Below are 25,921 nucleotides of genomic sequence, written 5' to 3'. Positions count from 1 at the left end.
GAGGCAGTGGTGAGACCGAGCCAACAGCGTAGCAAAAGAGGGAGCAGTGGGCAAAAGCAGAACACCCGCCGCCAAGAGACTCCGCCTGCTACTGACCGCCGCCATCTGGGACCGAGCACCCCAAAGGCAGCTTCAAGGAGTTCCCTGGCATGGCACTTCTTCAAACAATGTGCTGACGACAAGACCCGAGTGGTTTGCACGCTGTGCCATCAGAGCCTGAAGCGAGGCATTAACGTTCTGAACCTGAGCACAACCTGCATGACCAGGCACCTGCATGCAAAGCATGAACTGCAGTGGAGTAAACACCTTAAAACCAAGGAAGTCACTCAGGCTCCCCCTGCTACCTCTTCTGCTGCTGCCGCCTCGGCCTATTCTGCTGCTGCCGCCTCGGCCTCTTCCTCCGCCTCTGGAGGAACGTTGGCACCTGCCGCCCAGCAAACAGGGGATGTACCACCAACACCACCACCACCACCTCCGTCACCAAGCGTCTCAACCATGTCACACGCCAGCGTTCAGCTCTCCATCTCACAAACATTTGATAGAAAGCGTAAATTCCCACCTAGCCACCCTCGATCCCTGGCCCTGAATGCCAGCATTTCTAAACTACTGGCCTATGAAATGCTGTCATTTAGGCTGGTGGACACAGACAGCTTCAAACAGCTCATGTCGCTTGCTGTCCCACAGTATGTTGTTCCCAGCCGGCACTACTTCTCCAAGAGAGCCGTGCCTTCCCTGCACAACCAAGTATCCGATAAAATCAAGTGTGCACTGCGCAACGCCATCTGTAGCAAGGTCCACCTAACCACAGATACGTGGACCAGTAAGCACGGCCAGGGACGCTATATCTCCCTAACTGCACACTGGGTAAATGTAGTGGCAGCTGGGCCCCAGGCGGAGAGCTGTTTGGCGCACGTCCTGCCGCCGCCAAGGATCGCAGGGCAACATTCTTTGCCTCCTGTTGCCACCTCCTCCTTCTCGGCTTCCTCCTCCTCTTCTTCCACCTGCTCATCCAGTCAGCCACACACCTTCACCACCAACTTCAGCACAGCCCGGGGTAAACGTCAGCAGGCCATTCTGAAACTCATATGTTTGGGGGACAGGCCCCACACCGCACAGGAGTTGTGGCGGGGTATTGAACAACAGACCGACGAGTGGTTGCTGCCGGTGAGCCTCAAGCCCGGCCTGGTGGTGTGTGATAATGGGCGAAATCTCGTTGCAGCTCTGGGACTAGCCAATTTGACGCACATCCCTTGCTTGGCGCATGTGCTGAATTTGGTGGTGCAGAAGTTCATTCACAACTACCCCGACATGTCAGAGCTGCTGCATAAAGTGCGGGCCGTCTGTTCGCGCTTCCGGCGTTCACATCCTGCCGCTGCTCGCCTGTCTGCGCTACAGCGTAACTTCGGCCTTCCCGCTCACCGCCTCATATGCGACGTGCCCACCAGGTGGAACTCCACCTTGCACATGCTGGACAGACTGTGCGAGCAGCAGCAGGCCATAGTGGAGTTTCAGCTGCAGCACGCACGGGTCAGTCGCACTACAGAACAGCACCACTTCACCACCAATGACTGGGCCTCCATGCGAGACCTGTGTGCCCTGTTGCGCTGTTTCGAGTACTCCACCAACATGGCCAGTGGCGATGACACCGTTATCAGCGTTACAATACCACTTCTATGTCTCCTTGAGAAAACACTTAGGGCGATGATGGAACAGGAGGTGGCCCAGGAGGAGGAGGAGGAGGATGAGGAAGAGGGGTCATTTTTAGCACTTTCAGGCCAGTCTCTTCGAAGTGACTCAGAGGGAGGTTTTTTGCAACAGCAGAGGCCAGGTACAAATGTGGCCAGCCAGGGCCCACTACTGGAGGACGAGGAGGACGAGGATGAGGAGGAGGTGGAGGAGGATGAGGATGAAGCATGGTCACAGCGGGGTGGCACCCAACGCAGCTCGGGTCCATCACTGGTGCGTGGCTGGGGGGAAAGGCAGGACGATGACGATACGCCTCCCACAGAGGACAGCTTGTCCTTACCCCTGGGCAGCCTGGCACACATGAGCGACTACATGCTGCAGTGCCTGCGCAACGACAGCAGAGTTGCCCACATTTTAACCTGTGCGGACTACTGGGTTGCCACCCTGCTGGATCCACGCTACAAAGACAATGTGCCCACCTTACTTCCTGCACTGGAGCGTGATAGGAAGATGCGCGAGTACAAGCGCACGTTGGTAGACGCGCTACTGAGAGCATTCCCAAATGTCACAGGGGAACAAGTGGAAGCCCAAGGCCAAGGCAGAGGAGGAGCAAGAGGTCGCCAAGGCAGCTGTGTCACGGCCAGCTCCTCTGAGGGCAGGGTTAGCATGGCAGAGATGTGGAAAACTTTTGTCAACACGCCACAGCTAACTGCACCACCACCTGATACGCAACGTGTTAGCAGGAGGCAACATTTCACTAACATGGTGGAACAGTACGTGTGCACACCCCTCCACGTACTGACTGATGGTTCGGCCCCATTCAACTTCTGGGTCTCTAAATTGTCCACGTGGCCAGAGCTAGCCTTTTATGCCTTGGAGGTGCTGGCCTGCCCGGCAGCCAGCGTTTTGTCTGAACGTGTATTCAGCACGGCAGGGGGCGTCATTACAGACAAACGCAGCCGCCTGTCTACAGCCAATGTGGACAAGCTGACGTTCATAAAAATGAACCAGGCATGGATCCCACAGGACCTGTCCGTCCCTTGTCCAGATTAGACATTAACTACCTCCCCATAACCATATATTATTGGACTCCAGGGCACTTCCTCATTCAATCCTATTTTTATTTTCATTTTACCATTATATTGCGATGCTACCCAAAGTTGAATGAACCTCTCCTCTGCCTGTGTGCTAGGCCTAAATATATGCCAATGGACTGTTGCAGTGGTGGCTGACATGAAGCCTGATTCTCTGCTATGACATGCAGACTAATTCTCTGCTGACATGAAGCCAGATTGTCTGTTACGGGACCTCTCTCCTCTGCCTGGGTGCTGGGCCTAAATTTATGACAATGGACTGTTGCAGTGGTGGCTGACGTGAAGCCTGATTCTCTGCTATGACATGCAGACTGATTCTCTGCTGACATGAAGCCAGATCGTCTGTTACGGGACCTCTCTGCTCTGCCTGTGTGCTAGGCCTAAATATATGCCAATGGACTGTTGCAGTGGTGGGTGACGTGAAGCCTCATTCTCTGCTATGACATGCAGACTGATTCTCTGCTGACATGAAGCCAGATTGTCTGTTACGGGACCTCTCTGCTCTGCCTGTGTGCTAGGCCTAAATATATGCCAATGGACTGTTGCAGTGGTGGGTGACGTGAAGCCTCATTCTCTGCTATGACATGCAGACTAATTCTCTGCTGACATGAAGACAGATTCTCTGTTACGGGACCTCTCTCCTCTGCCTGTGTGTGTGCTGGGCCTAAATATATGCCAATGGACTGTTGCAGTGGTGGCTGACGTGAAGCCTCATTCTCTGCTATGACATGCAGACTGATTCTCTGCTGACATGAAGCCAGATTCTCTGTTACGGGACCTCTCTCCTCTGCCTGTGTGCTAGGCCTAAATATATGCCAATGGACTGTTGCAGTGGTGGCTGACGTGAAGCCTCATTCTCTGCTATGACATGCAGACTAATTCTCTGCTGACATGAAGACAGATTCTCTGTTACGGGACCTCTCTCCTCTGCCTGGGTGCCGGGGCCTAAATATCTGAGAATGGACTGTTCCAGTGGTGGGTGACGGGAAGCCAGATTCTCTGCTATGGAACCTCTCTCCAATTGATTTTGGTTAATTTTTATTTATTTAATTTTTATTTTAATTAATTTCCCTATCCACATTTGTTTGCAGGGGATTTACCTACATGTTGCTGCCTTTTGCAGCCCTCTAGCCCTTTCCTGGGCTGTTTTACAGCCGTTTTAGTGCCGAAAAGTTCGGGTCCCCATTGACTTCAATGGGGTTCGGGTTCGGGACGAAGTTCGGATCGGGTTCGGATCCCGAACCCGAACATTTCCGGGATGTTCGGCCGAACTTCCCGAACCCGAACATCCAGGTGTTCGCTCAACTCTAATCAGGATATTAGTCAGTATGTTACAGGCGTATCTGAATCTAATATTTAGGATGGTGCCCTTTGTTTTCTCTGATAATAATTCTGCTGGCACTGTCAAGAATACTAATGTTTTGTGTGCCACTGCAAGTGTAGTTCCAGCTTTATAGGTATCCAGGCAGTTTTCCGTTGGTATTCTTAGGGACTACTTGCAGAGGCTTGTGTTTGCACTGTACTGTGTGGGGAAAATGTGTGTAGCGTGTCTCCAATAGCAGAGCTTGCCCGCCTCTAAGTTCCTTCTTCTATCCCTGCGCTGTGGGGAAGCCACCAAGATGGCCGTTTGGCGGGAAATATGGGGGGCCTGCCACGATGGTCGGGCTTTCTCCCTTTGATGTCTACGACCCCGCGTAATCCTCTCCCCTATATCTCTCCTTGTCTGTTGCGCCTGACCACTCTGCAGGGCTGCCGCTCGTCATGTGCACTTCTCTCCCCCTGACCTGTTCCGTCACGGCACTCGGTACAGCTCTCGGTGTGGCTCTCTCTGATCTCCCGGGCCCAGTTGCTCCTGGGGGTCCCAAGGCAGCTGCCTCTCGAGCCCCGCTGGCTACTGCCCACAAATTCAATTACATCAAGTGGCGTGCCTGAGGGGGATCCGCCCCGGGTGTCAGGCTCTCAGCTACACAGGGGGGTGCTGCCATGCCTCCAGGCAGCAATCTGGGAGAGAGTGAGAGCTGTGATTCTCTTAGGAGAAAAGACCTTAGATTACATCATCACCATATGACCAGTAACATAGCGATATTACTGGTCACATGGCTATGAGGTAATCAAAGGTCCTTTCTTTCTACCAGGAGTGTTGCTTCAGGAGAAGTTTGCCATAATTGTGGAGCTTTTTTTTGTTAAGATTACATCAGATGCGTGATGCGTCGGAGATGCGTGAGAGCGTCTGACGTGGGACGCTAGGGCTCCGCCCCCCCGCCTCTCCTGCACGCCACCTCTCCTGCATGCCGGCCGCTGGCCGATCGTAACACCGCCAGGAATGCCTGACCGCCGCAGCCCATGATACTGTGCCATCCATCCTAGCCCATGCGCCGAAGTTGTGGCTGACCTGACTGTCGCTCGGACTGCCTCAGAGTCCAAGGTTGGAAACCGGACCTGGACCTGGACTTTTCTTTTCCTGGAAGATTGGAGCCGCTGGATGGTGAGCGGTGAGCTATCGCAGTATTATACTGCGCAACTGACTGAGAAGATAAAACGCCGGTGAGATGAAGGTTGGTGGGGCCAGAGCACAGGGGCACTAATCATAAGTGCTAAAGGAGAGCCCTGGTCGATATTTGTTTGCAAAAATTAAAACTATGGCACTCACACAGTGGATATCTGGGGGGTACTTTCTCAGTCCCTGAGATCCTGTTGTATTGATTTCTATCGATATTTACTGATTCCTAAGCGGCGAGGTCAGCTCTGCTTGCAACATCTGAAGGGCGGCCATTTCAGTTATTTGGAAGCGGAAAATTCAAGGAGGACTATTCACAGGTTCTTGTGGTAACGCTATGTACCCCTGCTAAGTACCCCTGAGTATGTAGCGGATACCGGGTTAGTCCACCAGCGTGGATGTGGCTATGACGACGGGGGTGCAGATTGAAGCTGCCGTAGAATAAAAGAAGTAAAGGGTGGAATGTACTAGTGTGAACGATATTGAAGTTAAAAGGGAAGAAGAGAAAGAAAGAAAAGGGGAAACAGAGGGGGGGAAAAAAAAAAAGAGAGAGCGGGGGAGGGTCTTTGGGATGTGGAGTGTAACGCTTAATAATTTTAATAACCCCGACTGAAAGCCCTATTCCCCCCTCAAGTTACTTAACTGGATCATATCTCTCTGAATTAATTAACTAACTGACTATATCCCTTATATGTCTGGATCCCGTCCCTCAACCCTTTAAGAATCCTCTCTTTCTTTGGCTGGACCCTGCTGATATTACGGACCTTGTTTTTCCCTCTTTGAACTAACTTTTGTATCTAACTATGGATGTAACCTATTGACTGTATTGATTTTTACGTGATTAACTAAAAGGAAAAAAAAAAAAAAAAGGGGAAAAGGGAAAAAGAAAAAGGGGGAAGGAGGGAGAGAGGGGAGAGGGGGAGGAAAAAAAAAAATATATATATATATATATAACAGGTGAAAGGGGATTAAAATAAGAGGGAAGAGATATTAAAATGCCACCAAAAAAAAGGGAAGAACAGCGCGGCCCCACGGGGAGTGCTACTAGGCGATCAGCAGGAGGGATTGAAAGTGGGCCTAAACAAGCGGGTCTAAATAAGTACCTGGTCCCGAATTCCCCTGGGCCCAGATCCCCACAAAAAGAAAAAATAGCGGATGCCAGAGTACAGGATTTGACACATGAGACGCCAGCGGAGGGGGGTGAGGGTGATAGGGGAGCACCAGCGATATACACAGAAACGGACGTAAAAATGGTGCAGGATATACTTTGCACTGTCTCAAGGATGGAAAATTTAATGGGTAATTTAGTAACCCAGCTTGGGGCAGTGCAGACGGACGTTATGGTTATCAGAGCCGAGATGGAAAAAGTAAGACAGCGTTTACAAGAGATGGAAAAAAGGATTCCCTCCCTAGAGAAATCTGTGCAGAAACTAGAGAAGGAGGTGGCCCACTTAAAACAAACAAATGTTAAAGGGATTCTGTCACCTCCCCTCAGCCAAAAAACGATTTAAAAGCAGCCATGCAGCACAGCTTACCTGGATTAGGCTGTGCTGTTTTATCTTGAAATCCGTCCAGCAGTTACTTTAAAAAACGACTTTGATCAATAAGGAAATGCGTCCTGAAGGTGCCCAGAGGGGCGTTTTTTTCTTCCTAGTGAGCCCAGTACCGCCCCTCTTTCAGTGCCCAGCCCGCCTTCCTTGTATTTTCTAACTGCCGCCCCCAGCCTGCCACAGCCTCTCCTGCCTCTCCTCCCCCTCCCTCACGCCGAACGAAGGGTTTTTGAAATACACACCGATATGGAAAAATGTTAATTTAAAAGAATTAGAAACAATAAGGGACTATATAGATTGGGAGAAAAAAGGAATGAAATATCTAGACCAGATCTTTGAGGAAGATAAGCTGAAAGATTTCAACACAATGGTGTTGGAATTTGGGATCCCCCATACTGACATGTATAAATATCTCCAACTTAGGAATGCATTGCGGATAGTGGTACAGGAGGATAGGTATAGAAGGGAAAAATCAGACAGGTTGGACAAATTTATTACAGTAGGGGAAGGAGTAGGAACAACAGCAAGGAGATATGGGCTTTTGATGGGCGGAAAGAGAAAAAAGATCACAATGCTAGCTCTAGGAAAATGGGAAAAAGATCTAGGCTCTCTTACAGAAGAAAATTGGAAAGATGCCCTTAGAAACTATGCTACAATCTCGGATAGGGGCTCACATAAGATCTCACAATTTTTTATAGTGCACAGATTACATCGATCTCCATGGATGTTGAAAAGAATGGGTGTGAAAGCAACAGATAAGTGTCCAAAATGTGGGGAGGAGAGAGCAGATTTAATACACTGTTTTTGGAGATGCCCCAAGCTCCATAGATATTGGACAGAAATAATGGAAACCATATTTTTGCTCCTGAAAGTCCGGCTGCCCAATGATCCAATAATCTGTATTCTAGGGGCAACTGAACATTTGAAACTAAATAAAAAAACACGACTGGTCTTGAATAAAGTATTATTTCAGGCCAGACTGCTCATACTTAGGCAATGGATAAAAGTAGATTTACCGACAGTGGGACAATGGAGAAAAATGGTAGACAATTTAATTAAAGAACAACGAGTGATGGAGAATTATATAAAAAGGTCAAGAAATCTCGACCAAGTGTGGGAAAATTGGTTACTTTAGTGTTGGAGGTTTTTTTTTTTTTTTGTTTCTCTCTCACGTCCCCACGTGGAGGGGGGGGGGGGGCGGTGCAGGGTGGGAAACGGGAGAAGACAGGGAAAGAAAAAGGAACTGTACTTATTAATTGTGATTGGTTGGTCTGTGTCTATCTGATTTTTATGGATCTGTTCCTTGTGTGAAATTCAAATAAAGACGAATTAGGTGACAGGGGCTGTTATGCTAATATACTGTAAGCTACTGTATAGTGGGGTGCTGTATAGTGTGGGGTGCTAAACTGCTCTACTGTATACCATGGGGTGCTGTATACTGTGGGGTGCTGTATATTGTGGAGTGCTATACTGCTCTACTGTATACTGTGGGGTGCTGTATATTGTGGAGTGCTATACTGCTCTACTGTGGGGTGCTATATACTGTATAGTGTGGGGTGCTGTATAGTGTGGGGTGCTTTATACTGTATAGTTTAGGGTGCTATATAGTGTGGGGTGCTGTATACTGTGTGGTGCTATACTGCTCTACTGAATACTGTGAGGTGCTATACTGTATGCTATAGGATGCTATACTGCATACTGTGGGGTGTTATACTATGTATTGCATATTGTAGGGTACTATATACTGTGGGGTGTTGTATACTGTGGGGTACTATACTATATATTGCATACTGTGTGGTACTGTATACTATAGGGTGCTATACTGCATACTGTTGGGTGCTGTATACTATAGAATGCTTTACTGCATACTGTGGGGTGCTGTTTACCATAGGGTGCTATACTGCATACTGTGGGGTGCTGTATACTATAGGGTGCTATACTGCATACTGTGGGGTTGTGGCGAAACCAACCTCGCCACTGGGTGGTGGAGAGGCCTGGTTGCCAGCCTCTTGCCCCAGGATTATGGGCCCTCTCATCAGCCATGCTTCCTTTGTTCACAAAGGACTTTTACTAACGTTTTAACCCCTGGTCTAATTCGTGCCATTTTGGGATATGTTAAATGTCTATGTGTACTGTAAAGAGTGGGACATTGTATATGTGAGTGGTGATGTCTGTCCTATTGTCTCCACGTGTGTATTGGCGATTTCCCTTTGTCCTGAGAGATAATTGAATTACGCCTCGGTTGTCTCCAGGACAGAAGACATTGTGTATTCTCCTGCTTGTGATACAATTGCATCAACCCATTGTGTGGGGTAATTGTATCACAGAGGGGAGGATTTTGTGTGGGAGTGTCTGAGTGTATTGTACGTGTTTATTGGTTTATTTTTACAAAACCTTGTGGGTGGTAACCTTGTTGGAAAATGTGTATAAGTCAATGCTTGTGTATTCAATAAAGAGTTCCTGTTTTACCCTTCATCCTGTTGAGGCTGGTGTTTGGGTAACTGATCGACAGTGGGGATTGCTATACTCTGAAGATTTGCTATACTCCCCTGGCCATACTATTAGCTCTTGTAAGAGCTGTTCCTGCTCTCTGGATTTAGGAGAGGTTCACCCACTGGAGCCTTGTCGTAGGTCCAGGGTGGGTAGGAGACGGTGAGACCTCAACCAATCTTCGGCGGTTCGTGGGGTCTGCAGCGCTTACTGTGTCAAGTGGAGTGCTTGGAGTCCTCGGGAAGCGCTAGGAGCATCATTCGACGGAGGTACCCGGTCGGGGTTCCAGGAGATCCATTACAGGGGTGCTGTATACTTTAGGGTGTTATACTGCATACTGCGGGGTGCTGTATGCTATAGGTTGCTATACTGCATACTGTGGGGTGCTGTACACTATAGGGTGCTTGGGGATTCGCTCTGGTAGGCAGGTTAGCGGACGCAATATAGAGGCAATGGACTAGGTTTTAAATCAATCTTCAGTGTTTATTCACATGCATAACAGAACAGGTAATCAAATATTGAGGCACTCAGTCTGGAAGTTATGCAAATAAAGTAAATTTTATTCTTTCATTTTTCATTTTTTCTATGCCATCCATAGGCCCGTTATATGTTAAAGGGTAACAGATTAATTTCTGGATGCAGCGCCCAGGCAAACCCATACTCTCCACACACAGATAACATGACCACTGATGAAGGTCCACCATGACCGAAACGTCTGGTCAGAAATTAATCTGTTACCCTTTAACATATAACGGGCCTATGGATGGCATAGAAAAAATGAAAAATGAAAGAATAAAATTTACTTTATTTGCATAACTTCCAGACTGAGTGCCTCAATATTTGATTACCTGGATACGGCCTAATAAGCCCTTGATTGGCACCGGTATCAAGATTCGAGAGTGCGGTTCCTCACTTCTTCACAGACTATGCATAACAGAACAGTCCCTTTTCAGGCTTGGTGAGTGTTCACACACAGAAAAAACTAAATAACATTCACCTGGTATCCTGGGTGTCAGTTCACACCCGGCTGAATACTCAGCCTCAGAAAGTCCACTTGCAGGCTGTAAGGCGGCCTGCTCACCTGACACACTGCCTTCAGACCTCAGCGCAGAGAGCTCCCAAAACCACAGCGTCTCCATCGCTTCACTGTGAAGTGGAAGATAATCCCCTCAGCTAAGACTGCTGGCTTGGTTTTTATCCCAGCCAAAACCCGGCCTGGAGAGTGGGGTGAAGCCACCCACCCTGCACTTTGGCTGCTCCCAATAAGAGCCGGCCCGGACCGACTTTGCAGCCATACTAACTAACAAATAGTGTCAGTCAGCACTAACTACCACTGACACTTAAGATACCAGCTCTTACCTCACCGAGGCCAGGAATCTCAGTGACACATACCTTCCGTCAATGACAGACCCTTGCGCCTTCCTACAGGTGCTATACTGCATACTGTGGGGTGCTGGGGTGCACTGCAACGCTAGGGTGAGAGAGCCCCGGTCTCCTTCCTGAACTGCAGAGCGGTGCCCACTTCCAGCTCTGAGCCCAGGTCCCCAGAGCACTGATCCTGAGCCTGCTGGAGTCTTCAGAACTGGAAGTATTTACAGTAATTCACTGTAAGCTATATTATATATATTGTTTTATGTGAGTAAGGGTGCTGGGTAGTTAGAGAAGGGGGGATGGAGAAGTGGGCGGGCGCTGCAGGTGGTAAATAGGTTAAGCTAAGGACTTATTTGTGAACCAGTTCTTTATGTTTACATTATTAAAGTTTACTACTCTTCGAGGTGTGTGGATTTCTTTTTTGTGTGTGTGTGTGTTTTGGTGGAGGGCGTGATTGCAGGCTAGGGTGTGGGAAGGCAGGATCCAGGGGGCCCAAGTAAATTCTTGCCCAGGGTTTAATCAATAATAAAGACAGCCCTGCATATACCAGACCCTTTTGGTACCCAAAAGTTAAAGCTTCAACAACTCCAAGCTGTGAAATGTACATATTATTCTGTAATTAAGAGGCAGATGTAAAATGATGGACTGAATTTTTTTTATTTCACACGAAAACAATGTTAATTAAGTATGGGGTACCCAACAATGAGGGGCAACACACTTGACGACATACAGTAAAGCTGAAAGATGTTGGCAAGACTTAACACTCCATTAACTTTTCTATATATCAAAAATGTCATTTGAAATCTGGAACTATGTCATAGATGAGACTTAAAGGAGCACTCTGGGAATACCGTATATTTTTCTTTGCTTGACCCATTTGCAAAGTACATCAGGTTACCAGTACCTTTATTGCATGTATTACAATTAAAGAGTACTTAAACCATGATTCAAAGTAAGAAAAGTATAGCGGCACTTCTCAGGGGGATCTGCAGCTTCTGCTTACATCAGATCTGTATTTGCAGCATGCGAACTACAAACCCATACGATCCTTACTCCGCATGCTGCAGAAGCAGAGCAGAGCCAATGCAACGGAAGTTGCAGATCACTCTGAGAAGCGCTGCTGCACCTTCCTTGCTTTGCATAAAGGTTTAGGTACCTTTAAGTTCATAAAACCATCAAAGATCAGCCTTGTGGTTCTTACAAAGAATCAATAGTTCTGCAAGCAATGCCAATCAATCATTCCCAGGTTTCACCCATGTGGGAAGAAGAGGGAGGTTGAAAGTCCGTGTGTAACCTTATTTATGTATTTATTCTAATGTTTAAAGAGATTTGCAATTATTTAGTTGCTCTAAAATAGTTAAGGCCCTTGCACACAGGGCAATGATTTAGTGAAGGAACGTTCAGTTGAATATTTGACCCAGGTAAATATCTCTGCCGATCAGCTAAAACATGAGCATAGGTTCATTTGCCGGCTGATATTATGAGGATGTTGAGTCAACATTACATCTCCCTGTGTTAAAATAATGTAACTGTATGTGAGTAAACGCCAATATCCTCTGTCAGAACAAACGCAAGTGTGAACCTACTCTTAGATGCTTCCTTCGTCATTTCCACTTTAAACACACATCCACACTTGCTAGGTTTTCTTCTCCCACTTGAAGGAAAAGGCCTCATGCACACGACCGTTGTGTGCATCCGTGGCCGTTGTGCCGTTTTCAGTTTTTTTCCGTGGAAAAATCGGAAAATGCACCGTTTTGCAGCCGAGACCGTGATCCGTGTATCCTGTCCGTCAAAAAAATAGGACCTGTCCTATTTTTTTGACGGACAACGGTTCACGGACCCATTCAAGTCAATGGGTCTGTGAAGGAACACGGATGCACACAAGATTGGCATCCGTGTCCGTGATCCGTGGCCGTAGGTTACTTTCATACAGACGGATCCGAAGATCCATCTGCATAAAAGCTTTTTCAGAGCTGAGTTTTTACTTCGTGAAAACTCAGATCCGACAGTATATTCTAACACAGAGGTGTTCCCATAGTGATGGGGACGCTTCAGGTTAGAATATACTAAAAGAACTGTGTACATGACTGCCTCCTGCTGCCTGGCAGGTGCTGCCAGGCAGCAGGGGGCAGACCCCCCCTCCCCCCCCTGTAGTTAACACATTGGTGGCCAGTGTGGCCGGCCCCCCCCCCTCCCTCCCCTGTAGTTAACTCATTGGTAGCCAGTGGGCCCCCCCTCCCTCCCCTGTAGTTAACTCGTTGGTAGCCAGCCCCCCCTCCCTCCCCTGTAGTTAACTCGTTGGTAGCCAGTGGGCAACCCCCCTCCCTTCCCTGTAGTTAACTCGTTGGTGGCCAGCCCCCCCTCCCTCCCCTGTAGTTAACTCATTGGTGGCCAGTGGGCCCCCCTCCCTCCCCTGTAGTTAACTCGTTGGTGGCCAGTGGGCCCCCCCTCCCTCCCCTGTAGTTAACTCATTGGTGGCCAGTGGGCCCCCCTCCCTCCCCTGTAGTTAACTCGTTGGTGGCCAGTGGGCCCTCTCCCCTCCCTCCCCCTCCTAATTAAAATCTCCCCCCTATCATTGGTGGCAGTGGAGAGTACCGATCGGAGTTTAATTGCTGGGGCTCCGATCGGTAACCATGGCAACCAGGACGCTACTGCCATCCCGGTTGCCATGGTTACTTAGCAATTTGTAGAAGCATTATACTTACCTGCGAGCTGCGATGTCTGTGTCCGGCCGGGAGCTCCTCCTACTGGTAAGTGACAGGTCTGTGCGGTGCATTGCCTAATGATCTGTCACTTACCAGTAGGAGGAGCTCCCGGCCGGACACAGACATCGCAGCTCGCAGGTAAGTATGATGCTTCTACAAATTGCTAAGTAACCATGGCAACCGTCAAACGGTTATCAACGTCAAACGGATCCGTCCCCATTGACTTGCATTGTAATTCAGGACGGATCCGTTTGGCTCCGCACGGCCAGGCAGACACCAAAACGACTTTTTTTTATTTCCATGGATCCTCCAAAAATCAAGGAAGACCCACGGACGAAAAAACGGTCACGGATCACAGACTTACGGACCGCGTTTTTGCGGACCGTGAAAAAATACTGTCGTGTGCATGAGGCCAAACACTGAGATCCTACTAAGAGTCCTCTTCACATGAACATACGGAGTACTGAAAAACAGTGTAGTTGAAACCCAGGGCAGGCAGAAGCTTGGTGTGCCACAATTTTTAATGTGTTGGTGAGCTCATATTTTAACCACTTCAGCCCCGCTAGGTGAAACCCCCTTCATGACCAGAGCACTTTTTACACTTCGGCACTACACTACTTTCACCGTTTATCGCTCGGTCATGCAACTTACCATACAAATGAATTTTACCTCCTTTTCTTCTCACTAATAGAGCTTTCATTTGGTGGTATTTCATTGCTGCTGGCATTTTTACTTTTTTTGTTATTAATCAAAATGTAAAGATTTTTTTGCAAAAAAATGACATTTTTCACTTTCAGCTGTAAAATTTTGCAAAAAAAAACGACATCCATATATAAATTTTTCGCCAAATTTATTGTTCTACATGTCTTTGATAAAAAAAAAATGTTTGGGCAAAAAAAAATGGTTTGGGTAAAAGTTATAGCATTTACAAACTATGGTACAAAAATGTGAATTTCCGCTTTTTGAAACAGCTCTGACTTTCTGAGCACCTGTCATGATTCCTGAGGTTCTACAATGCCCAAACAGTAGAAAACCCCCACAAATGACCCCATTTCGGAAAGTAGACACCCTAAGGTATTCGCTGATGGGCATAGTGAGTTCATAGAACTTTTTATTTTTTGTCACAAGTTAGCGGAAAATGATGATGATTTTTATTTATTTATTTTTTCTTACAAAGTCTCATATTCCACTAACTTGCGACAAAAAATAAAAAATTCTAGGAACTCGCCATGCCCCTCACGGAATACCTTGGGGTGTCTTCTTTCCAAAATGGGGTCACTTGTGGCGTAGTTATACTGCCCTGGCAATTTAGGGGCCCAAATGTGTGAGAAGAACTTTGCAATCAAAATGTGTAAAAAATGACCAGTGAAATCCAAAAGGTGCACTTTGGAATATGTGCCCCTTTGCCCACCTTGGCAGCAAAAAAGTGTCACACATCTGGTATCGCCGTACTCAGGAGAAGTTGGGGAATGTGTTTGGGGGTGTCATTTTACATATACCCATGCTGGGTGAGAAAAATATCTTGGTCAAATGCCAACTTTGTATAAAAAAATTGGAAAAGTTGTCTTTTGCCAAGATATTTCTCTCATCCAGCATGGTTATATGTAAAATGGCACCCCAAAACACATTCCCCAACTTCTCCTGAGTACGGCGATACCAGATGTGTCACACTTTTTTGCTGCCAAGGTGGGCAAAGGGGCACATATTCCAAAGTGCACCTTTCGGATTTTGCAGGGCATTTTTTTACACATTTTGATTGCAAAGTTCTTCTCACACATTTGGGCCCCTAAATTGCCAGGGCAGTATAACTACGCCACAAGTGACCCCATTTTGGAAAGAAGACACCCCAAGGTATTCCGTGAGGGGCATGGCGAGTTCCTAGAATTTTTTATTTTTTGTCGCAAGTTAGTGGAATATGAGACTTTGTAAGGAAAAAAGAAAAAAAAAGAAAAATCATCATTTTCCGCTAACTTGTGACAAAAAATAAAAAATTCTAGGAACTCGCCGTGCCCATCACGGAATACCTTGGGGTGTCTTCTTTCCAAAATGGGGTCACTTGTGGCGTAGTTATACTGCCCTGGCAATTTAGGGGCCCAAATGTGTAAGAAGTACCTTGCAATCAAAATGTGTAAAAAATGGCCTGCAAAATCCGAAAGGTGCACTTTGGAATATGTGCCCCTTTGCCCACCTTGGCTGCAAAAAAGTGTCACACATCTGGTATCGCCGTACTCAGGAGAAGTTGGGGAATGTGTTTTGGGATGTCATTTTACATATACCCATGCTGGGTGAGAGAAATATCTTGGCAAAAGACAACTTTTCCCATTTTTTTATACAAAGTTGGCATTTGACCAAGATATTTTCTCACCCAGCATGGGTATATGTAAAATGACACCCCAAAACACATTCCCCAACTTCTCCTGAGTACGGCGATACCAGATTTGTGACACTTTTTTGCAGCCTAGATGCGCAAAGGGGCCCAAATTCCTTGTAGGAGGGCATTTTTAGACATTTGGATCCCAGACTTCTTCTCACACTTTCGGGCCCCTAAAAAGCCAGGGCAGTATAAATACCCCACATGTGACCCCACTTTGGAAAGAAGACACCCCAAGGTATTCAATGAGGGGCATGGCGAGTTCCTAGAATTTTTTATTTTTTTTGCATAAGTTAGCGGATATTGATTTTTTTTTGTTTTTTTCTCACAAAGTCTCGCTAACTTAGGACAAAAATTTCAATCTTTCATGGACTCAATATGCCCCTCACGGAATACCTTGGGGTGTCTTCTTTCCGAAATGGGGTCACATGTGGGGTATTTATACTGCCCTGGCTTTTTAGGGGCCCTAAAGCGTGAGAAGAAGTCTGGAATATAAATGTCTAAAAATGTTTACGCATTTGGATTCCGTGAGGGGTATGGTGCGTCCATGTGAGATTTTATTTTTTGACACAAGTTAGTGGAATATGAGACTTAGTAAGAAAAAACAAAAACAAAAACAAACAAAAAATTTCCGCTAACTTGTGCCCAAAGAAATGTCTGAATGGAGCCTTACCAGGGGGGGGGGGGGGGGGGTGATCAATGACAGGGGGGTGATCAATGACAGGGGGGTGATCACCCATATAGACTCCCTGATCACCCCCCTGTCATTGATCACCCCCCCTGTAAGGCTCCATTCAGACATCCGCATGATTTTTTACGGATCCATGGATACATGTATCGGATCCACAGAACGCATGCGGACGTCTGAATGGAGCTTTACAGGGGGGTTATCAATGACAGGGGGTGATCAGGGTAATCAGGGTGATCACCCCCCTGTCACTGATCACCCCCCCCTGTAAGGCTCCATTCAGACATCCGCATGATTTTTTACGGATCCATGGATACATGTATCGGATCCACAGAACGCATGTGGACGTCTGAATGGAGCCTTACAGGGGGGTTATCAATGACAGGGGGTGATCAGGGTAATCAGGGTGATCACCCCCCTGTCACTGATCACCCCCCCTGTAAGGCTCCATTCAGACATCCGCATGATTTTTTACGGATCCATGGATACATGTATCGGATCCACAGAACGCATGCGGACGTCTGAATGGAGCCTTACAGGGGGATTATAAATGACAGGGGGTGATCAGGGTAATCAGGGTGATCACCCCCCTGTCACTGATCACCCCCCCCCCCCCTGTAAGGCTCCATTCTGACATGCTCTTGATTTTTTACGGATCCATGGATACATGTATCGGATCCACAGAACGCATGCGGACATCTGAATGGAGCCTTACAGGGGGGTTATCAATGACAGGGGGTGATCAGGGTAATCAGGGTGATCACCCCCCTGTCACTGATCACCCCCCCCTGTAAGGCTCCATTCAGACATCCGCATGATTTTTTACGGATCCATGGATACATGTATCGGATCCACAGAACGCATGCGGACGTCTGAATGGAGCCTTACAGGGGGGTTATCAATGACAGGGGGTGATCAGGGTAATCAGGGTGATCACCCCCCTGTCACTGATCACCCCCCCTGTAAGGCTCCATTCAGACATCCGCATGATTTTTTACGGATCCATGGATACATGTATCGGATCCACAGAACGCATGCGGACGTCTGAATGGAGCCTTACAGGGGGGTTATCAATGACAGGGGGTGATCAGGGTAATCAGGGTGATCACCCCCCTGTCACTGATCACCCCCCCTGTAAGGCTCCATTCAGACGTCCGCATGTGTTTTGCGGATCCGATCCATGTATCCATGGATCCGTAAAAATCATGCGGACGTCTGAATGGAGCCTTACAGGGGAGTGATCAATGACAGGGGGGTGATCAATGACAGGGGGTGATCAGGGAGTGTATATGGGTGATCACCCGCCTGTCATTGATCACCCCCCTGTAAGGCTCCATTCAGACGTCCGTATGCTTTTTGCGGATCCGATCCATGTATCCGTGGATCCGTAAAAATCATACGGACGTCTGAACGGAGCCTGACAGGGGGGTGATCAATGACAGGGCGGTGATCAATGACAGGGGGGTGATCAGGGAGTTTATATGGGGTGATCATGGGTGATCAGGGGTTTATAAGGGGTTAATAAGTGACGGGGGGGGGTGTAGTGTAGTGTGGTGTTTGGTGCGACTGTACTGACCTACCTGAGTCCTCTGGTGGTCGATCCTAACAAAAGGGACCACCAGAGGACCAGGTAGGAGGTATATTAGACGCTGTTATGAAAACAGCGTCTAATATACCTGTTAGGGGTTAAAAAATTCGGATCTCCAGCCTGCCAGCGAACGATCGCCGCTGGCATGCTGGAGATCCACTCGCTTACCTTCCGTTCCTGTGAGCGCGCGCGCCTGTGTGCGCGCGTTCACAGGAAATCTCGCGTCTCGCGAGATGACGAATATATGCGTGACTGTGCGCCAGCCTGCCACCTCCGGAACGCACATGTGCGTTAGGCGGTCCGGAGGTGGTTAAAGACGTGCAATTAAAGTCTATAAGGCTAAGTATAAGGCTACTTTCACACTTGCGTTGTTATTTTCCGGTATTGAGATCCAGCAGAGGATCTCAATAACGGAAACAAACAGTTCCATTTAGGCCTCATGATGCATTCTGAATGGAAAGAGATCCGGTCAGGATGCATCAGGATATCTTCTGTTCCAGCAGCATTCCGTTTTTGTGGAAAAAAACATCCGGCACTGAAAACAATGTAAGTCAATGACAAAAGTTTATTTTGACAAAAGTGATGTAGGTGTTGAGGCGGTAGGTCTCCGGTTACTCATATGTCTCAGCCTGGTGCAGCATGTGAAAAACTGTTCCATCGTGTTGATGAGACTTAACTGGCTGCTGCTTGTGGCAGTGGAGAGGGCAGGAGGTGGGTGACCCTGGGGGGGCCGAGAGAGGCCTTCCTTTTAGACACGCCGGTGGCAGGTGTCCATTTATAACAGGATGTCAATAACCTCATTAAGTAAGAAATACTCAATAATAAAAAATATATCATTTATTAAATAGTACATATAATCAACAATACATCACATGAAATATTTAGGGCTAGATAGAGTAAAGACCCACGGAATACTGCTACAGGATCAGAGCCAGTACAGGGTAAATGGACTAGGCCAATATGTTTATACAGGTAAGTCTTGTCAGATGTATCTAATAAATATCCCCAATGGTGAAGATTCAATATACCATAATAGGTTAATTATTGCTCAAGCAATTAACAAGTCTACATAGTAATCAAGTAACCCCAAAGCTACAACTTTAAACTGAACCCAAGTTCGGTGCCAAGGTGCTTTACAGTAATAATTAATTCACAAAGTTATTACACAAAGTCTCGCAAGACTTCGCAAAGTAATAACTTCAGCTCATCTGAGCCAATACATTCTAATACTATACTGAGCTCCTGCTCCGTACAGTATTATATCAAAGATTTATGCGAATCGACTTCGGATGAAGCATCCAAAGTCGATTAGCTCATCCCTAATAATAGGTATAAAGTGAAATGTCATTAATAGATAGTAATAGACTGTACTATCATATAGCCATATGTAGACATGCAGCCATGACAAATTGTGGATCAATAATCAACACACAGATAGTAGTGCAATATAAGCATATTACTTTTGGTGCAAAGATACAATATGGAACGGATAAATCACAAGGGACAAACATCAAAAATGGCGATGGTCCAATCTACCCCGTGCAGCAGAACCCATAACGCGCATTTCGCCACAAGATTGGCTTCGTCAGGAGTCCAAGTGTCTGCTGCCGAAAGCTTCAGCAAGCTGCCTACACAGTGTTTCCTGGTAATAATGTAATTTTGCCTCTCTTTCGATGAGAGGAAAACGCTCCCCCATTTTGCTTAGGCCTCTTTCACACTTGCGTTGTCCGGATCCGGCGTGTACTCCACTTGCCGGAATTACACGCCGGATCCGAAAAAACGCAAGTGTACTGAAAGCATTTGAAGACGGATCCGTCTTCAAAATGCGTTCAGTGTTACTATGGCATCCAGGACGCTATTAAAGTCCTGGTTGCCATAGTAGGAGCGGGAGAGCAGTATACTTACAGTCCGTGCGGCTCCCGGGGCGCTCCAGAATGACGTCAGAGCGCCCCATGCGCATGGATGACGTGCCATGCGATCACGTCATCCATGCGCGTGGGGCGCCCTGACGTCACTCCGGGAGCCGCACGAACGGTAAGTATGCTGCTGCCCCGCTCCCCACTACACTTTACCATGGCTGCCAGGACTTTAGCGTCCTGGCAGCCATGGTAACCATTCAGAAAAAGCTAAACGTCGGATCCGGCAATGCGCCAAAACGACGTTTAGCTTAAGGCCGGATCCGGATCAATGCCTTTCAATGGGCATTAATTCCGGATCCGGCCTTGCGGCAAGTCTTCAGGATTTTTGGCCGGAGCAAAAAGCGCAGCATGCTGCGGTATTTTCTCCGGTCAAAAAACGTTCCGTTCCGGAACTGAAGACATCCTGATGCATCCTGAACGGATTTCACTCCATTCAGAATGCATTAGGATAAAACTGATCAGGATTCTTCCGGCATATAGCCCCGACGACGGAACTCTATGCAGGAAGAAAAGAACGCAGGTGTGAAAGAGCCCTAAGATAGCGAGAGTCTAAAAGCTTGGCTATTCAGTAATCAGACTGCGTCATATAAATAATACGGCTGTCAGTGTGTAAGCAAGCATATAACTCGCCATTCTGGCCAGTGTGCACAAATAGCCAGTTCTTTCCGGCTACGCACCCTACTGAGATGATTGGGTGTCATGTATCATCACTATCCCATTTTAGTGTTTCCTTTTGAAGTGGGCCCCCCCACACCTGTTATTTTGATTTAAATATTGACACCGAGTGGTTATCCCGTCCCAGCAGAATTAGCAGGATAGCAAGGGAAAGAGGTAGTGCGCAGTATCTTGTATATAAATGTTTGATTTTAGCTCCCCTGAAGCAGCAGATATTGCGGTACTGCTGCGATACTGCAGCACACAAGGATCAGCTCCAGTGACTTATTTAAGAACCGTTGCACGACTAGGTTAAGTCCAGGGAGCCATATTAAGTGCAGGGAGTCGGTGGTCGTGTCCCCTCACTATTGTAGGGTTTTCAGGTGTCACACAGTTTAGGTACGAGGACATGCACCTTTCTATCATAAAGATCTTTGCATGGGCTGAGCAGTCAGGGACAGCTCTAGGGCTTTTATAGGGCTCACCCATTTGTTCCTTAGTTTAGGATCAAGTCAGTCGGATCTATATTTGTGACTTCTAGCTTTCTGCAACACCATCCGTGACACCAATGTGGTGTACAGTATGTGGGTAAGACCAGACGTGAATTACGGAGACGTATTGGTGAACACCTATTGGACATCAGGAACAAGCGTGATACATCTGTCGCATGTCATGTATGTAATCATCATGTGGGTAACCCAGACGTGCTGAGAGTCCAGGGGATTGAACACATTGTGACATCCATTCGCGGAGGGGACATTGATGTGTCATTGCTCTGCAAAGAGACTGAATGGATTTTTAAATTAGATACAGTTCACCCCAAGGGACTATGAGGCGCTTTCGTTTGCCTGCTTTATTTAAGGTGCCTATGGACCATTATACGTAGTCCATCCCTCCATCCGAGAGATTTTGGGCATTATTCATACGGTGTGTTTATCTGACTGAGGCCACCATCCCGCATCTGTTGGGGAGCGGTGACCCTTATTAAAGCTACCTATTTCAATCAATGTGCTGTCTGCTTGGATTTTCCAAGTACTCATAGATGGTACCTTCTGTGTATAGACCTCTTCTATATACCCTGATCTACTTCTTTAAGCGCTGTCACTCGACTATTTAAAGACCGCATTCGAATACTCCCCCTTACAATTGAGCATAGTTATGCTCCTCCCCGCGAGGGTATGACGCTGGATTGTGCGACAGTCTCGTCAGGGAGCGTGTCAGTGGATGCGCCTTTGTCCCTGATTGGAGACCAGAGCCGGCACCCACCCTCCGGGGGCGGGTCTTAGATTATTTATATCCGGCGTGCCGGTGGCCGCATACGGCCATCACAGCGCCGATGTACGCACGCTACAGTGCTGTGCTTTACTTTAATTGACATTGGAAGGAAGTCAGCTCGCTCCTGATGATACATGAAACTGACCTGTCATGTTGAAACGCGTAGAGCGAATTGCTATGTCACTCATGCTCACCAAATAGGGCAGTTCTAATTAGTGACACCCCGGTCACAGTTACTGCCGCTGTGTGAGCGCACTTAAGTAAACACATCACTCATCCATTAGGGGAGCAGTGTTAGGGTGCACCAGGACCCACTGGAGCTGCTCCTACTGTATTGACAATCCACCACATTGCTACACACATATTAGCAATTGTAAATGACCAGTGGATTGGTTCAATAGTACCAGTCCTTGTGCTGAGCGCTGCTTCTATAACATCCTGTGAACATAGGCTAAACGTCAATCAGTGTGTTCCAACACTGGATGCTGGTCGTATATACACAGGTCATTAGTCAGGCTTTCAGAGTGTTGGATGGACTATTACCTGATCCCTCTCCACACTGCTGATTTCCTGTATGCCTTATTTAATCTATACCCATTGATTTCGTTTAAATAAATTATTTATTATTTTTCGTTATTAACGTTCCTTCAGGCCGAGAATCGATTTTTCTATTGAACGTGTACCGCCTATAATATTCCTTACTGTGTGTTGATAACAATTACCTGGACAAATCAGAACACTATTGGAACAATGTTTTGTGGACTGGTGAGACCAAAATAGAACTTTATGGTTTAAAAGAGAAGCATTATGTTTGCTGAAAGGAAAAGAAAGGCAGGACATCTATCTTTGAGCTGACTCACAAGAGAACATTGGTCATGCGACCTGACAATGACCCTAAGCGCACAAGTAATTCTACGAAAGAATGGTTAACGAAGAAGAAATTATGGTCAAGTGAAAGTCATGACCTTAATCCAACAGAAATATTGTGAAAGGACCTGAAGCAAGAGATTCATGGGAGGAAACCTACCAACATAACAGCGTGGAAGCTGTTTTGCAAACAAAGTGAAACGTAAATTAATATGTAACCTAGATTTGAGGTAAACAAAAGGGAAGGGCAGTGAGTACTTTTGGGCACAATGTATTACATAAAGAATGTACCTTCTTAGAAAAGTGTGTGTCCTTAAGCACCTTTTGTCCATGACCATTATATTGTATGTGCAAACAATAAAGATGCAGGAAAACTGGGGAGAACTCAGAACATAATTGAAAATTCTGAAAATAATTGAACTAAACCAATGTGTCCGGCATATCGGCAAAGTCTAAGTGCACCTGTAAGGGTCTTCAAGAACAAAGACTCGTGGTAGCTACATCAATCCTCCATAGTATGGAGTAAGGCCTCATTTAGAGGTGTATATTATTCCAGTCCACGGGTGGCCAACCTTACAGACACAAAGAACCAGAAAAAAAAACGTATGACTGCCAGGAGCCACAAGCTATACATTTACACAAAAATGCTTGCACACGACAGTATTCCTGCAATTGAGTTTTTAAACATTTAAAAGTGTATTTAAACCACCTTTCCTAACTGTAGTGTAGACAGCTTTAGTGAGACTTTAATCTTTGTTTTTCACTATGTGTTAATATTGCTCAGATGGCCGCCTTATGCTCAGATGACTGCCTTATGCTCAGATGACCTTTTTATGCTCAGATGACTGCCTTATGCTCAGATGACCGCCCCATGCTCAGATGACCGCCCATGCTCAGATGACCACCTATGCTCAATGACCGCCCCATGCTCAGATGACCGCCCCATGCTCAGATGACCGCCCCATGCTCAGATGACTGCCCATGCTCAGATGACCTCCTTATGCTCAGATGACCGCCCCATGCTCAGATGACCGCCCCATGCTCAGACGACCGCCCTATGCTCAGACGACCGCCTCATGCTTAGACGATCGCCCCATGCTCAGATGACTGCCCTATGCTCAGATGACCGCCCTATGCTCAGATGACCGCCCTATGCTCAGATGGCCGCCCCATGCTCAGATGACCGCCCCATGCTCAGATGACCGCCCTATGCTCAGATGACCGCCCTATGCTCAGATGACCGACCCATACTCAGATGACCGCCTTATGCTCAGATGATCGCCCGTATGCTCAGATGACACTCCATGCTCAGATGACCTCCCCCCCATGCTCAGATGACCGCCCATGCTTAGACAACCACCCATATGCTCAAACACACTTGGTGTGCTGGGCAGTGGCACCTGTGAAAAAAAAGGCAGAGCAGCAGTGGCAGAGAGACTGAGGCCAGCAGCAGCCATTTCAGCCAGATTAGAGCCAAAGCTACAGAGTGGTTGTAATCGGACTAAAATAGATGCTGCTGGCCTCAGTGAGTCTCTCTGCTCTGATTGAGTGCCCACTGCCCTGCCCTGCTGCCCATTATTAACATTCATTAAAATTTACTATGGATGGAGCTGCTCACTCTGGCTGCGGTTGGAGCTTGAAGCAGGTCCTCCTTGCTTGCTGCGTCACTTCTTGCTGCCCCTACAGACCCAGCCTGCGGTCTGATGAATCTGGCTTCTGGGCTGGCACTGAGAAGACTGGGGGCGGATATTAGGTCACACACAGACACATTCACGAGTGGGTGGGCACATCGGCGGCTGGTAGAGGGGATAAGCACTGCAGCTTCGCTTTCTCTGCTGGAGGAGGAGGCAAAGTTGCAGTGAGTGACTGAGTCACATGCCTGCTCTCAGCTCTCTGAGTCCTCTCCACTCTTCTGCCTCGATCCAGCCTTCCACCGCGGCGCTGACGGGGGCGGAAACAGGACCGACTGTTACTGTCTGCAGCAGCGCATAAGTGAGGCTGCAGATTATGAATTTGCTAGCTGCAGAGAGGAGAGTAAGAGCTAGCCGCACCGCTGCCCTGCGAGCTGCAAATGAAGGCGCAAGGAACCGCATGGGGCTCGCGAGCCACGGGTTGGCCACCCCTGTTCCAGTCCATTTTTTTTTATGTAACACCGAGACCCCCACCAGTTCTATTGAACTCAGCTTTTAGCACCATCAGTCCCTATGGTGCTGTGAACTGAGATGGTTTTAGGTGTTACAGCCACTTTCTGGTTATTGTTGGCCAAAGTGTGTAGAAGATGATTTTATGGCACTTACTAATATAGCCTTTGTTGAAATTCTGCACCATTTTCTATATTTCATAAGGTACACAATGGGCCAGATTTATCATGACTCTGACAGCTCACTCCACTTTCACATATGGCTAAAGTCAGTTTTAGCCAAGTCAGATTTATGAACGGCCCTTTAAGACTGTAATAAATGTGGTTTGACGGTAGCAGTTTATCCATCAGTAAGCAGCTTTACAAAAGTCGCACGTCTTTACGAAAAAGTCGCACGTCTTTACGAAAAAGTCGCATGTTCTATTAAAAAGTCTCATAAGATAAGCATGGTCCTCACTGGAGTGAAATTGCGCAATTTTTTGCGACTTTTTTGCGACTTTTTAAATAGTCTCAATAGTAAATCTGTCTAGGGATTAATTTACATAAGAAAACACGCCCACTTTCAGCAAACTGGCGAGCATAGTGCAGAGCAGAAAAAAGTCGCAAATTTTTGCGCAGTTTTAGTGATTGCGCAAAAATGTGCGACTTTTTCACTCCATTATTCTGACTTGAGCTAATGATAAATCTGGCCCAATGTCTTTTGTGCTGTCCACACAGAGGTCTTGTCCATGTGATGTCTCCTACATTTAGATACACTGCCCCTGCCATCTGCACTTGTTCTGTTTGGAGTTTAGTGCAGGTGCAGGGTGTTTGGATGGAGGAGACATCACATGGAGGTGATTTGCCTGGTCACATGACCCTCCATCAGCAGCCATTTTATGGACAAGAGCTCTGTGTGGACAGCACATATAAATTTTCAAAACTACTGAAACGAGTGCCGTGGTTTCCTTTTACTCCACAGCTAAGAAAGACATCTCAACACCAGCCAAGCTAAAGCCTGTATGAACCAGCTAAACCAAGCCTGTT

Source organism: Bufo gargarizans, chromosome 2 (genome assembly GCF_014858855.1).
Source record: "Bufo gargarizans isolate SCDJY-AF-19 chromosome 2, ASM1485885v1, whole genome shotgun sequence".
Taxonomy (NCBI): Eukaryota; Metazoa; Chordata; class Amphibia; order Anura; family Bufonidae; genus Bufo; species Bufo gargarizans.
Note: the sequence above shows the minus strand (reverse complement) of the source record.